The sequence below is a fragment of the Cajanus cajan genome, chromosome 11 (assembly GCF_000230855.2).
Source record: "Cajanus cajan strain Asha chromosome 11, NIPB_CcT2T_4, whole genome shotgun sequence".
Taxonomy (NCBI): domain Eukaryota; kingdom Viridiplantae; phylum Streptophyta; class Magnoliopsida; order Fabales; family Fabaceae; genus Cajanus; species Cajanus cajan.
The window spans coordinates 2,310,979-2,327,462 of record NC_138527.1 but is presented as its reverse complement, the minus strand read 5'-3'; the positions used below and the strand labels follow the sequence as shown (position 1 = coordinate 2,327,462).

Below are 16,484 nucleotides of genomic sequence, written 5' to 3'. Positions count from 1 at the left end.
TTAAAATACTAAATTTACTGTTCTTAAAAAAACTTTCCAAAATTATGCAAAATAACACACTTCCAAAAGAGTACTTTCAAAATAGTAAAATTAATGTTCTAGAAAGTACTTTTTCTGAAAGTGTGTTGTTTATATAATTCTGAAAAGTTTTTTTTAAACAGTAAATTTAGTATTTCGGAAGATAGTTTTCAAAAGTATGTAAAAAAATACAATTTCAAAAACTTTTCGAATAATAATTTTACTATTTTGGAAAGTATTTTTTGAAACACAAATTATTTGAAACATTAAATTTAATTTCTAGATGTGTAAATAGGGAGAATTGCTCAAAGAAAAATGCATATTTTGTTCGACACCTTCAACACTATCGAAGAAGTCACTCATGCTTATAATGTTGTTGAACACTAGTTCTACGTCTCAGGTATGTATGAAAACTAAAAGAGGAAAACGATAGGGTAACACTACAAAAAAAATAACCTATGCCTACAGACACTTTTACTTATAGACCTGAATTAGTGTAGGTAAAACTAAGAAAAAAAATTTACCTACCAATGTTTAATGTAGGTATAACTCAAAAATTTATACCTACTTTTGTTTGGTGCAGGCAAAACCCAATACAACTCAAAATTCTTCTACCAACAAATTGTCAATGTAGGTAAAAGCCTTTAAAGACTTATGCCTACTACTACTTCATGTAGGTAAAAAGTTTACAAGATTTATACCTACAGTTGTTTAATATAGATAAAAGTCTATTTAAAACAAATAAATAATTATATATAAGACTAATTAATTTCATAGAAAATCAATATCAATACAAACTATATAATTAAAATATGAATTAAATAATCAATAGAAGGGAAAATGATTTTAGAATAAAATGTATAAAAAGGAAGAGAAAATAATGATAGAATAGAAGTGTGATTTAAAAATAATTATAAATATAAAATGATTTTAGAAAAAATTGTGTACGAATAATAGTTATCCTTGTGCCATGTCATAGAAGTGAATAAAATGACTTATTCACTTTACACCATTCTTTCTCTGAGTACCCATTCCATAGAAGGGAAAATGTCATAGTAGCACGCATTCCTCGCTCAGTTTCGTTGGGAAAATGTCATAGTAGCACGCTTTCCTCGCTCAATTTCGTTTCTCCGTTATGAGTCTTAGTTTGACGCACAACCTTCAAATACTTCTTCAATATTGTTTATTCACAGGTTTATCTTGCTTTTGTTTCTTCTAATCTAGGTTTTGGTTCATATAATCCCAAGTCCTCTACTTCGTTGCGCTTTACTTTTGGATTTTATCTCGTACTTTTTTTCTTCTTGAGTCTAATGTAGAATTTATTTATTGGTACTGATTTTGCTCACAGATGGCGAAAATGCACTCACAGATCCCGTGTTTGAACGTTCATCCGTTTGTCAATAGGTATTTTATATCTTCTCACTCTTGGATTCTTCCTTTGTAAATTACATTTTAAGGATCATATTTATACTCTTAGATTCTTCTTTTATAGATTTTCAATTTTGTCCATGTCCTGAAAACTGAATCTTAATTGTATTTTGTTTAATATATTTGTCTGGATCTTAATACTAATAATATTTTGTTAATCTGTGTTTTATCTCTGCTTTATTTTAAGCTTCCTAATTAGTAATTACAGATTGCATTGTTTATGCACATGAAATTGGATTCTCTGTTTATGTTAAATAACCTTTTGTATTTCTATCTTTTTTTGTTTTTATCTCATTTACCAAAAAATTAAAATGAATAACTTTTTTGTATTTCTGGATGTTGAGTTGTTGATTGTAGAGGAATTCTAACTTTAGAAATGGATAATCTGATTAATTTTTATAGTTATTCATAGCATTGGTTGCCTCTATCAGTTTGTGCTTGGTCCATGTGGCTGACCTGTGGGGTTGATTTTTGTTTTCTCTATTTTTCAGTATCAATATTACTGCAGGTTTTTAAAATCTAGTACTCTAGAAATAGCTAAATCCAAAGCACCGTGGTTAATAAAATAACCTGTGAAGCACTTCTATATTTTTATATTTAATTTTTAACAATTTAATGTGTAACTGGAACATGATAAATTTAAATGAAGACTGACTGAATTTTTATCATTTTAAATACCACACAATAGGTTGGATTACTGAAAAAGAACAGTTTAAAACATTATTCCTTATTATAATCCGGAAAATTTTGTTATACATTCCTTCTAAGTAACTATTTTAAAACAGTTTTAAAAAAATTAATTTGGTTAGCTTCGGTAATTGCCTCCTTGGAACGGTTGCTTGGAAAGGAAAAGAAAAAGGAATGACATAATGTTGTTATGGTTTATAATTTCAACAGAAATTGCATAATTTTGTAATTTCTGGAACTTACAAGGTTTCTTCTTGTATATGTAGTAGTGAAATGGTTCTGGTAATATGATATGAGAATGCCAACTATTGAAATATCAAATAATAGTTAATGGCAATAAAATTGAAGTTCAAATAGGAAGTATATGTACTATGGTTAGCGCAAAATAAAGTTGTGACAGACGACATGAGTTGGTGGTTTATGTATCAATATATTTATAAACTTAAATCACTTCCCATTAACTATAATTTTAATTTATTTAAATTAAATAGATATATTGTGATCAATATACATTTACCCCAAAGAGGACATCAACTAATGTTTTCCTGTCAAGTGTAGAGTAAAGGATACTAGTCAAAGTATAATAAAGGCAAGTTAAATATGGAGTTGATACCAGATAGCGATAATAATGAAATGTTGTATATAATCTTTCTCATCATTTTTGAAGCCTTTTTGGAGCAGGGATTCATTGTCTGTCATTGACATTGGGACAGGAAGGTCGTAGATATCATTGACTAGGAATATATATAATAACAATCATCATAATTCATACCAATTTCCAAATGAGAGTGACCTGATATCTAGAAAAAAGAATAGTAACAATAGTAGGACACTTGAAAACTTTAACATGCATTAGCTATCAATGGAAACATGTCAAATACATTGAGTTTACAGCATCAGAAGTCAAGCTATACAAACAAGAATATTTAAACAGAATATGTTTCACAAGTACAAGACTGAATTAGAATAAATAACTATTGAGATTTACATCAATATAGACCAGATTATAAAGGCTGTCAAGAACAAAATTTTGGACCCTCAACAACCCAAAAAAACTCAAGTGAAATGAACATGCCATACATTAAGCACGATATGGAACATTATCATCCACACACAGAAAAATCCTATTCAAGTGCATTGTAGTTGTGAAGAAATTCACTGCCACAATATTAAAGATAATAGATGCCTTTAAATCCAATTTAGTGATGAGTTACTGTCATAGGGGAGAGCACCAGAATAAGTGGTCCAAGGGTAAATCCAATTTAGTTCAGAAGGGGAAAAGTAAAGGTGAATTAAGATTGTGCAGTTTATATTTATAAACTTCGTTCTATACTATATAGACATAAGAAGCAACTAGGAAATGAAAGTAATTTTTCTATAATTATTTTATGATGTTATTGCATTAATTTTTTCTCCTTTCTTTCAATTGCTGTGATAAAAACATGCTTAAGATTTTCATAAAAAGTTGGGAAAATCGTGGCAGGGTTAGAAAAAGCGTGCTTCAGATTTTCACATAGCTAGCGTGCCCTGCCCAAATCTCTTTTGAACTTTTTAGCTATACTTTTCTTGAACAAATAGTATAAATTTTTGTCAATTTGTATTTTCAATTTTAGCCTATGGGTGATGGTGACTAATAAGAATCATAATATAGTACTTTTTGATATTAACCATTGCACTCTTGCTTTAGCTCTAACTCTATCATTTTTTCTATGTAAATGTACATTTGTTATTTCTGCCAATAAGATCTTCCGGACTCACTTTTAAAGATTAATCTACATTGCAACTTGATCACCAGGTATATATGAGTTTTTCAACTTAATCTACATTGCAGCTTGATCACCAGGTATATACGAATCTATCACTTTTATTCTATTATTGTTTTTTAGCTTGTTAAAAATTCAAAAGAAAATAGTATATATGAGTTTTTTTATGTCATTCTATCACTAGTTTATTGAGGCCATTTCACTCAAAAAAAATTTACAGTTTATTATATCAAATGGATAAGAGTTGGATACATGACAACTCTCTAAATAAAGAGAAGTACATTAGAGTTGGATAAGAGCTGCATGCACCAAGTCATAGGTTCTAGGATATATACTCAAAAGTTAAAGGACCTGAAAAAAGAGGACGAGTGCGTTGTCTTGGAAAGCTTCCACGACATGCAAGTTCATACCAAAGCTCTACCATAGACAATAGGATTCAAAAATTAGAGAGTTTGCTTGGAAATCTTGTTGCTGTCCTTCAATCACGGTTTGTAGATGATCCACAGATTAATCAAGTTTTACAAGCTGTAGCTGAAGAGGTATGAATTTTTATAATGCAATTTATTTAATAACTCAAATGATATAATTATTTATAAATTAAAAAATCTTTTTTTTTCTCATTTAGGTACCTATAAATGTTTCAAATGATTCTATCAGTGAAAATCATCAAGCATGTGAGTGATGATGAGGCAGGGCTTATATATAGTCAAAATTGTCTTGACGAAATGCATATAGAATCCTATACGAGCCAAGACAATTCACAAGGCAACGCATTTGCATGATTCCATGAGAATTACCAAAGAGACAACCACCAGGCCAAGACAAAAACTAGAAAAAAGGAAATATGATAGGAAGGAACCATGGTAGAAACAGCAGAAGAATACTCACTGATTCGTGCGTTAAAAAGTACTCTTTTTTTTTTTCCAGATCATAATTTTCTCTCTTCATGTCATGTAATTAAGACTAGTATAATAGACGTAAGGAAAACAGTATTGAAGACAAAAGAAAAAGAAATTTCTCCTCTTTCAAATATTCAACGTAACTAAATATTTAGAATCCGAATTCAACATCATTAATTAAACGATAACAATTCATCGCTAATAGATGATAGAAAATACCATTAGTTTAGTTTATTTATCTAAATTTAATTTGATATTAAATATGTCTGTTATATTTTAAGATAATATAAAATAATATTATAATATATTTTGTATATATAGTTTTATTATTTAATGAAATTTAGCAAGAACAAAATATTAAATTAGATATATCAATATATCAATTAATGAAATTTGAACTATACTTCGTATAGAGTACACATATTCTCTATAAGAGATATATACATATATGTATGTATGTATGTATGTATATATATATATATAGGTACAATAATAATAATAATAATAATACTTTTACCTATAGTCAGAGCATGTAAGAATAAGTTAATGACTTTTACCTACGGTCATAACATGTAAGTACAACTTAATGGTGTTTACCTATAGTAGGGGGTGAAATATAAGTCAATGACTTTTACCCACGCATATTGCAAATTGTAGGTATCTCCTATAGTGACAGTCAAATGTAATTGTTGGTAAAATTATGTCTGTAGGTAAAACTTATAGTGATAGGCTATTAGTTGTCCCTATATGCCCTCTCAAAGTTGACAACTTCAATGTCCGTAGGTCAAAGTCCATGATACCTTTACCTATGGAATTTAGATTTTTAGTGACATTTTTGTGTGTAGGCATAAGTCATTTTTCTTGTAGTGTAATAATGTGAAAAATGAAAGAGGAAAGAGAAGAGGGTAATGTAAAAACTAAGAATTAAAAATACTTACTAAAATAAGCGAAGAGTAGAGGAACGTAAGAGAATGTATGTAAAAAATGAAAAGATGAGAGAAAGAGGTGCGTGGAAAAAGAGAAAATGTTAAATTAAATGTTGAAGATGTAAAATTAAAAAATAAAATATAAAAAATGGAGAATGTTTTCAAGAATTTATATTAAAAATAAAGAAGAAAGAAAGTGTACTTATTAAATTATACATATCATGAGCTTTATTTTTATTTTAATTTTAATTTTTGGCATATGTGGGTTTGCAACATTTTTTGTCATGCATATGGGCTTAGTAATTAATCTCCTTTTATTTTTATTATATCTTATATTTCACATAGGAGGTATGGATTGTAACAATCACATGATTATAATATTAAAATTATAATAATAATAATAATAATAATAATAATAATAAGTTTTTTAACTAGTAATAATTATTTTAAATTTATTTTTTATTTAGCTATTACAAAAATCATACCAAATATTAAATAATTTTTTAAATGATAAAATTTAGTATGATAATTATTTTGAATTTCTTTCTTTTTTTTATTATTGTTATTAATTCTATCAAAAATATTATATGACTTCTAAAATAAGTATTAATAAAAGATATTAGATAATTTTCTAAATGATAATTTTGAGTTCGATAATGAATTTGGATCTCCTTCCTATTTGATTATCTTTAGTTATTGTGAATGATTTTGTCAAAATCTCAAATAACTTTTAAAGTAAATACTAATAAAAGATATTAGTAATAATTATTTTGGATCTCCTTATTTGATTATTACGAAAATTAATCTCGTCAAATATTAAATAATCTTCTAAAATAGTATAAGTGTGATAATCATTTTGTACCTCTTTCTTATTTGATTATTAATTATGATAACTTAAAGTTGGTCATGATAATCATTTTAGATCTCATTCTTATTGGATTGTTGAATAATTTTTATAATAAAAATAACTAACATTAAATGTGGAAGAAAGTATGCATAAAGTTTTGATGATGCCAAAGTATTGAAGAAAATAAAAAGTCAAGCTAATGCAAGTTGATGCAAGAACAAGATCTCAAGTGTTACATAGATAAGTCTTGTCAACTTAGCTAAGAATGTAAAAGAATCTTTTAGAATTGCAAGTATGTTTGGCCTTAAGAATAAGTTTTAAAAAAATCTCAAATTAATCTCTTTAAATTTAAGCAAGTTTTAAATCTTTTGAAAGTAAGTAAAAATGTTTTTGAAAGACTTAACAAAAGCTTTAAAGAATAGTTCAAATCATTTCTTAAAAGAGATTTGTGAAAGAAATTATTGATATGAAGTTTTCTACATAAAAGTTTTTGAAATAATGCAAAAATATGTTATGGTAATCTATTACCAGACCTTGTAATCTATTACCAGAACAAGAAAATTTCAAAGTTCAAATTCTGAATACAAAATGTGTTCTAGTAATCGATTACCAGACCTTGTAATCGATTACCAGAAGAAAAAACTTCAAAAAAATTGAATTTAAAAGATACAACGTTTCAAATTTTTTGAACTTAAAATCGTTGTAATCGATTACCAAGTCTTATAATCGATTACCAGAGCATCTTTTCTGAAAAGTTATAAAGAGTTACAACTATTCATGAAAAGACACAACCTAAGAAATAATTATCTATAAATACTTATAATTTTTCAGAAGAAGATTACGAACTCTATTATGAAAAAGTCATATACAAAAACATCTTGGCCAAATTCATTTGCATTATTCTAAAAGAGTTTATTAAGATCATAAAAGTGTATATCTACTCTTAAAAGAGAGTTATTCTATAATTCCAAATTGATCATTGGATCTGTGAAGGAGAAAGAGTTTTTCTCCTTGTTGGTTTTTGAATCTCAACACAAGGAAAGGGAGTTCCGAGGTGTTGGAGGATTAAAGTCTTGTAAGATTTATAATAATAGTGAAAATTTCAAGTTGGAGACTTGAGGACTAAATGTAGGCAGGATTTGCCGAACCAATATAAATTGAGTTTGCAATTCTTCTTTCCCTACACTTTTTAATTACTTGTTATTAATTGTGATTGAGTAGTTTGCATTATCATTCATTCTTTACATATAAATTTATTTAAGGAATTGAATTTGTAAGAAAGTAATTCAGAAAAGTTTTATAAGAGGAAAATTTGGAAAACTTAATTCACCCTCCTCCTCTTAAGTTATACGAGGCTATTTGACTAACATTAATATATTAACTCATTAACATTTTTCTACTCTAAAGAGTTATGCAAGTTTAATTTCTTCATTAAACTTGATAATACATAGGAGTAAGGGTCCTCGTTTTTTGACTTAAAAGATAAAAAAAATAATGATTCTTCTTTTTCTAAAAATAATAAAATTTGTTCAATAATTTTAAAGTAATGTCAATTTTGTACATTTAATAAAGGTAACTATTTTTAATAGACATTGTAGGATACGAATACATTTCCAACATGTAAATGACTTCTAAATTCAAAATTTGGTTCTAAAGGCTTCCTTTCCTTCAAGAGGTTTTTTATTTCCAACATTTTCCTAAAAATATATATTGGTGGAGACTTTATTTTATTTTAACTTTTGTCATCCATTACAATTTCAATTGCGACAAGCTTGATGACCACTTGAGAGGTTTTAAACAACAACAGTTGTTCAAACAAGAAAGTCAACATTTGTCTCATGGAAAATACAAACAAAATAAGAATAGACGTAAAGTTTAATCTTAACTCTACTTCTAGCTTGTTTGGTGAGTCAAACCAATGTTTTGATAAGTAAAAGATGTTCTATGAAACTCTTTTGACAAATTCTCATGTGATCACTCTTGAGTACAAAAAGGTTTAAAGAAAAATAAAAACTTGTGATGAATTTAAATGAGAATCTCAAGAATGATCTATTAAAAGCAGTCAAAAGGATTCAGGATCTCAAAAGCAAAATCACAAGTAATGAACTATATGAGATTACAACATTACAAGATGAAAACTCATAATTGACCTTGCTAAGTTTATGGATGGATCTTCTAAAATAAACATGTTTTTAAATATAAAAGATTACCATAAAAAAAATGTGGTTTTGGTTTTAAAGGGTAGAAATCTAAAGCTTCCTTTCAAACCAGAGATAGGATTTTGTAACATACATGCTAAAAGTAAGCACCACACCAACATATGTAAATCAAGTCATAAATGGGTACATTTATGCATTATGCCTTCATCAAACAATATTAGGGTACAAAATGATGACCCTAATGTAAGTATTCTCATTTTATAGCTATTGATACCATTCATAAAAGTATTAACTATTGTTATAAGCATTAAACAAATATAGTAAATTTCATTTTTGGTCTCTTTATAATATTAAATTCATAATTTTGATCTCTCAATTTTTAAATTTACAGTTTTAGTTCTTCAATTTTATCAAATTCTCAATTTAGATTCCCTTGTTAAATGTTCATCGATTGGTCACTAACTTATAATGTGTTCATTGTGACCTAACATTATATAAATAACAATATAATTAATATATAAACTAAATTGTATTTTTAGTTTTTATTTTCATAGCATTTTATCATATTTACGAGATAGAAATGAGAATTAAAAATAAATTAACTTAAATATTATTGAATATTAAATATTTTATCATCTATTTAATGTCAAATCATAATTAACGTTGTAATTTAAATGATCAATAAAAAAATATTTAACAAAAGACTAAAATTATAAGTTTTATAAAATTAAGAGACTTACATTGTAGATCTAAAAACAAAAGGACTAAAATTTCAGAAAATATTATAGAGAGATGAAAAATGTAATTTATCTTGTAAAAAAGAAATATTGGCTAAAATATTTATGATAATGAATAGTTAATGACTTTATAGCAATATTTTATCCACAATGTATGGAATTAAAATCTTGCTTTATTATTATTAATTTTTTTAAAGGATTGTAATTTTTTTAGTACCATGATAAAGGATTGTATCTAATCCCCGTTATCTAATTATATAGTTATTTGCACGAGAATACCTAATCAACGGGAAAAAAATGCTCTTTCAATTTGTAATGACTTATAAACACCATGGAGTCACGTTCTGATGAGATTTCACACACCTTACTTCTTGTCTCTAGGTCTCTCTACCATGTGCAAGTCCCTTAAAAATTTGTCAAGATGTAGTTTTTTAATGTAACAATGCTTAATAATTTATAATTAACAATTTTTTTAATAAATCATATTTGTCATGATAGAATTTCTCTTCTAATTATATAAGTCGTGCATGAGTGCAACATCATCGAAGGTTGAAACTAGAGCTGGCATTCACTTGCTAATTGTGCTTGTCAATTCGTGTAATAAAATTAATACAATTATTATAATGTAGTTTTTATGAATGATGTAATTGCTTTTTTAAATACATATATTATAAATTTTATATTAAATTAATATTTCTCCTTATTCAATTAGTTATTAATTAATTAATAATGTAATTGCTTTATGAATGATGTTGTACGAATATTTTTGAAAGAAAAAAATAAATATTACTACATCTTGAAAAAAATATCATGATGTTAAAATATGAGTTAATCATCCATACATTGTCAGTGTAAAGTTTTACCGACAACCAATCAAATGTTTTAAATTATTTTATTTTATTTTTATTTCATTAAATAAGCAACTGACATGACACTATTAAAAGATATAATTAATTGGCAGTGTAAAAAAATTTTAAACTGACAATGTATAGGTGATTAACTCTTAAAATATTATATCAAAATGTTAACCGAACTCTTTTTTTGAGAATCAACAGTGGCTCAAAATCCCATGAGTTAGAATGGCTAATGTGACACCTTTACTACCCCAATACATATATTGTAATAATGTAAATAGACTAAGGAAATAAAATTTTCAACATAGGTAAAAGGGTTACCATAAAAAAAACCTTCATAAATATTCTTCAATATCCAAGATAATTGAAAATAAATAAATTAGAAAATGAAACATAAGAGTTTATAAAATAATAAATACAACTCCAAATCTATATAAAAATCCAAGTCCTAGAAATCCTCTGCCCCGATGTCACAATATTAGAGCATACTCACAATTCAACCGTTAGCATTCTAGATGTCACTCATACCCTAAACTCTGATACCACTAAATGTGACACACTTACTATTCAACACATATATTGTAATAATGTAAATAGACTAAGGAAATAAAATTTTTAACATAGGTAAAAGGGTTCACATAAAAAAAAACCTTCATAAATATTCTTCAATATCCAAGATAATTGAAAATAAATAAATTAGAAAATGAAACATAAGAGTTTACAAAATAATAAATACAACTCCAAATCTATATAAAAATTCATGTCCTAGAAATCCTTTGCCCCGATGTCACAATATCAGAGCATACCCACAATTCAACCGTTGGCATTCTAGATGTCACTCATAGCCGGATCTTCCTCACCTAAAACATCCACAATTTATACGGTGAGAAAAGAAAAGATCTATATGTAAAGCACATACAAACACATCACAATATAATCTCATCATAACTCATTACATAATGAATTATTTACAAGCATTTATATATAACATAATTTTTCAATCATTCATCATCTTCACATCTCAATTCACAATTACATCAATCCATCACAATCCACACAAATCTTACAATTAACACTATGTCAAGGTCACGCCACAACTGACATAAGTGATATGGGTTAATTGCCTCACTCATCCCACACCATGTCAGGGTCACGCCCTCCCTGTAGCATCACTTACCCAGGGGTTGTGCCATCCCTGGTCATTGATGTGAGGAACTACAATCACATCATAATCCACACAAATCTTGCAATTAACCCTATGTTAAGGCTGCCATATTTGACATAAGTGATACGTGATAATTATCTTACTCATCCCACACCATGTCAGGGTCACGCCCTCCTTGTAGCATCACTTACCCAGGGGTCGTGCCATCCCTGGTCATTGAACTGAGGAACCACAATCACAATTATAATCACATTCATACAACATCTCATCTCATAGCTCAATTCCATATACACAACAGATAAGTCCAACAAAATAAGGGTTTACACACCCCTCAAACAATTCACATCTAGATCATCAATTCTTAACAAGTAATATAACAATAACATTCATAAATTAATATAATAATCAATGAAATTACCAATTTAATATAATCTTAACATAAACGATAAAACCCCCAATTATTCCAAAACGTAACTCACAGGAACTTTTCTACAATTTCGTTCTCTTTCCCAGATCATCATTCTTACAAATTAAATATATATTTCTAATCCTCAACACATACAGAATCTAATGGGTTCATCAATTCCTCAAACAAAAATAATCCAATTTTTTTCAAAACCTAGCTTACAAGCACTTTTCTATAATTTCTTTCTCTCTCCCAAATCATCATTCTTACAAATTAAATATATATTTCTAATCCTCAATACATGTAAAATCTAATGGGATCAACAATTCCTCAAATAGAAATAATTATAAAATTACTCATAATCTTGAGGGACTCTTCCTCTACCCAATTCTCTCATGTAACTCTGCATACAAATAATCCCCTTTTCCCATGTACCTGGATAAACAGTAGCTGAAACTAAAATAGAGATCTCCTTGGTCTCCTCATCTGAGTGCCCCTCGATCTTCAGAGAGTGTAGAAGGAAAAGAAGAGAATGTAGAAGAAAGAAGTCAGAACTGAAAGGTGTGCTTTCTGGGAGTGCCAGAGCTCTCTATTTATAGGCATCAGGCGTCACCAGAACGGCCCGTTTCAAATTTAGAACGGGTCGTTCTGGACTCTGACGGCATGTGTAAAATTCACACCCATAACGGCCCGTTCTGGGGTTACATTTAACCCATAACGACTATATCTGGAACGGCCCGTTCTCAAATAGGGTTATAGGCATTTTTGGTGATTTGGAACGTCCCGTTTCAATTTGGGAACGCCCCGTTCCCATCTAAAATTTGTAGACAATTTTTTTATTTTGGAACGGTCCGTTCTAGTTTGGAAATGACCCGTTCTGGGCTACAAAATCACTCTCATTTTAGTAGTTTGGAACGGTCCGTTCCAATTTGGGAACGGCCTGTTCTGAACTACTAAATCACCTCTATTAGGCCTTTGGACCCTCAAATAATCTGTAAAAATCGTGCTGTTACAGTTAAGATCTTGACTTGGCAACCTAAACTTGAATTTTGATGTTATTGAAAATCGTACATTTCAATTAATTATCAAACCCTCCTTCTTGCTACACGTTACTTTAGCACGAGTCGTGCATGAGTACGTACGTACCACTTGTAAAAACTAATAAAAGAGCAAAGAAAAAGACGTAGATCATATGGACCACATGGTGTTGGTCTTCTTTGGTGAAACGTTCAAGCTTGAAACTTGAAAGCGCATTTACTTGCGCTCGCTAATAGCGCATAGCTACGCCCAGTACAAATTCATAAAGATCAAATTAAAATTTAAATTGACACATTCACCAGAAATGTAAACATTTTAAAATAAAAAAACTTCACGAAGTCAGCATAATATTTTTCAAAAAAAAAAAAAAAACTTAACTTGCTAAGTGGAATTCCATGAACTATATAGTATATATATTGAATTCAATGTTTAGACTTATATAGAATTCAATCCACGCAACAATGTAAAAAAGATATTACTATTATTATTATTTACAAATTATTCTGTATGATAAATTTATTGCCTTATATAAAAATTACTTAAAAAATGTATACTAGCAAAAATTTTAATTAAGTAATATTTCTTTGTTTACATCAATAATGCTTAAAAGTTTCTACTCTGATGTATTATCCCTTTTCAAAACTTTGAGCTTCTAGTTTTTTTTTTTTTACATAAATATAATTCATACAGTGTCTTAAAGTTAATAATTAATGATTAATTTGTATTTATGAAATTAATCATTATTTTAAAACTAACTTATTAAGATATTTTATTGTTAAATAAAAGAGACTAATTCAAGTACGTAAAATATTAATGTTACATTTTAGTGAAGGAGTAATAAATAAAAATAATTTAATCTAGATGTGTATAAAAATTTAAAAGACTCAATTCAATTTGAAATAGCGTGAGTTAATACTAACCAGTGGTAGCATATTAAGTATTAACACCCAAAAGTCAAAATTAAAATTACATTATAAAAAAAAATGACGTGTTGGTTACACTTGAGGGGAGTTAAATATAAAAGATAACTCTATTAATAGATAAACAAATTAAATCACACAAACAAATTAAACCATTCAAACAAATTCCACATCCCATTTTAAAATATTAAATTACTATTTTTTTTATTTAATTATATATTATCCAACATATAACATACTTATACTTAAAATTTGTAGATAATTTTTATATTTTGGAACGGTCCGTTCTAGTTTGGAAATGACCCGTTATGAGCTACAAAATTACTCTCGTTTTAGTAGTTTGGAACGACCATGTAATAACTTAATTTCGACCGGAAAATATTAATTTTGTTCTTAAAAAATAGCGAAAAAGGTATATACAAGAAAGAATAAAAAAGATAAAAATATAGAAGCCAAATGTAACACCTCAATTTTAATACTTTTGTGGAGGGTAACTTAATAATTTTCATATGATTTTAGTAGTCCAGAACGGGCCGTTCCCAAATTGGAACGGACCGTTTCAACCTTCCAAAAAGACCTAAAATTTCTAGCCCGGAACGGGCCGTTCCAACCTTCCAAAAAGACCTATAAATTCTAGCCCAGAACGGTCCGTTCCCAAACTGGAACGATCCGTTCCCAAACTGAAACGGGCTGTTCCAAGCTATTGAAAAGACCTATAAATTCTAGCCCAGAACGGACCATTCCCAAACTATCAAAATACCTATAAATTCTAGCTCAGAACGGGCCGTTCCCAAACTAGAACGGACCGTTTCAAAAATGGTCGTTGTGAGTAAAGATGCAACCCCAGAACGGTCGTTCTGAATTCAGAACGGGCCGTTCCGGTCACTCCTGAAAGTCTATAAATAGCGGCCCTTGGCCTTCCCACACACACACATCTCCACTTTGGACTAGGGGTACCTAGAGGAAGAGACCAGCAAGTTATCACTTCTTGAGCGAAGAATAGTGAGTATATTAAACTCACTTTCTTTTTTATTTATTTTATTTATTTTTATTTTTTATTTTTTTTATTAGTAAATATCTGTCATTTTAAAAAAGATTATTTGTCATCTTAAAGTCTTATATTTAAATTCAAAATATGATTAAATATCAAATATAGAGTTACAATATTTAATATAAATATATGAAATTATTGTATCAAAAATTTTATTGGAGGAATGATTAAATTTTTTTTTTGGAAGAATGGTTAATTAGATGTGACATCTTTTTAACCTTTGAATTTAAAGTACAAGTTATGACAACTTATCTTTAAATTTTTTCTCCAAAAACAAAAATGTCCAACCAAGAAACTTTTTAAGATCATAACATCTCTAGTAATAATTATAATTAAAATTTTATTGAATTGACTTTGGTGTACACCTTAGTCTATTTTATATTTTTAGGGTATTTTTAGGGTGAATGAGCTGAGACAGTTCATGAATCCTATATTTAACAAAAATAAAATTTAATTTAAAAATATATATACAAATTTTTTTACAAAGAACTACGTCACTCTGATTCTTCATTACACATGATGATACGTATGAGCAAGAAATAAATCTTGTCGAACCAAAAAAATAAAAATTATTATTTTTCTTTTTATATAATAATAATAATTTTAACCTTTTTTAATGCAATAATAATTTAGTTAAATAAAATATATTTGATCATTTTAGTGAGATAAATATTTTATAAATTATAAATATTTAGTTTAATTAATTAAAGGTAATCGTTTTAGGACGAACGTTGTGAGGTGCTAATACCTTCCTCACACGTAATCGACTCCCGAACTAAAAAATCTGGTTTTCGTAGACTATTTTCTACTTTATGGTTTTTCCAATATTTTTCCATAAAAAATAACATTGGTGGCAACTCCCTATTTTAAATTTATTTTTCGCCGTCCCGTCGCGATCTTGGTTGCGACAAACCCGTTTTAATTTGGGAACGGTCCGTTCTGGGCTATTAAATCACCCCTATTGAGCCTTTGGATCCTCAAACAATCCGTGAAAATCGGGCTCTTACAGCTAAGATCTTGACTTTGCAACCAAAACTTGAATTTTGATGTTATTGAAAATCGTACACTTCGATTAATTATCAAACCCTCCTTCTTGCTACACGTTACTTTAGCACGAGTCGTGCATGAGTACGTACGTACCACTTGTAAAAACTAATAAAAGAGCAAAGAAAAAGACGTAGATCATATGGACCACATGGTGTTGGTCTTCTTTGGTGAAACGTTCAAGCTTGAAACTTGAAAGCGCATTTACTTGCGCTAATAGCGCATAGCTAAGCTGAGTACAAATTCATAAAGATCAAATTAAAATTTAAATTGACACATTCACCAGAAATGTAAACATTTTAAAATAAAAAAAACTTCACGAAGTCAACATAATATTTTTCAAAAAAAAAAAAAAAAAAACTTAACTTGCTAAGTGGAATTCCATGAACTATATAGTATATATATTGAATTCAATGTTTAGACTTATTTAGAATTCAATCCACGCAACAATGTAAAAAATATATTACTATTATTATTATTTACAAATTATTCTGTATGATAAATTTATTGCCTTATATAACTCTTACTTAAAAAATGTATAC

The 16,484-nt window shown here is 28.2% G+C and overlaps 1 long non-coding RNA gene across 3 annotated transcripts; it reads left to right on the top strand.

The window, feature by feature from the left end:
• Positions 1-1,040: 1,040 nt before the first annotated feature.
• Positions 1,041-4,928, top strand: LOC145953274 (uncharacterized). 3 transcript variants are annotated; one of them, XR_014430814.1, is made up of 5 exons: positions 1,041-1,211; positions 1,367-1,422; positions 3,929-3,976; positions 4,117-4,435; positions 4,522-4,928. It is a non-coding gene; the product is annotated as an uncharacterized LOC145953274 (long non-coding RNA). The 3 variants fall into 3 exon arrangements; XR_014430815.1 differs by having other exon boundaries at positions 1,041-1,242; XR_014430813.1 differs by lacking the exon at positions 1,041-1,211 and having other exon boundaries at positions 1,249-1,422.
• The last annotated feature ends 11,556 nt before the right edge of the window (positions 4,929-16,484 follow it).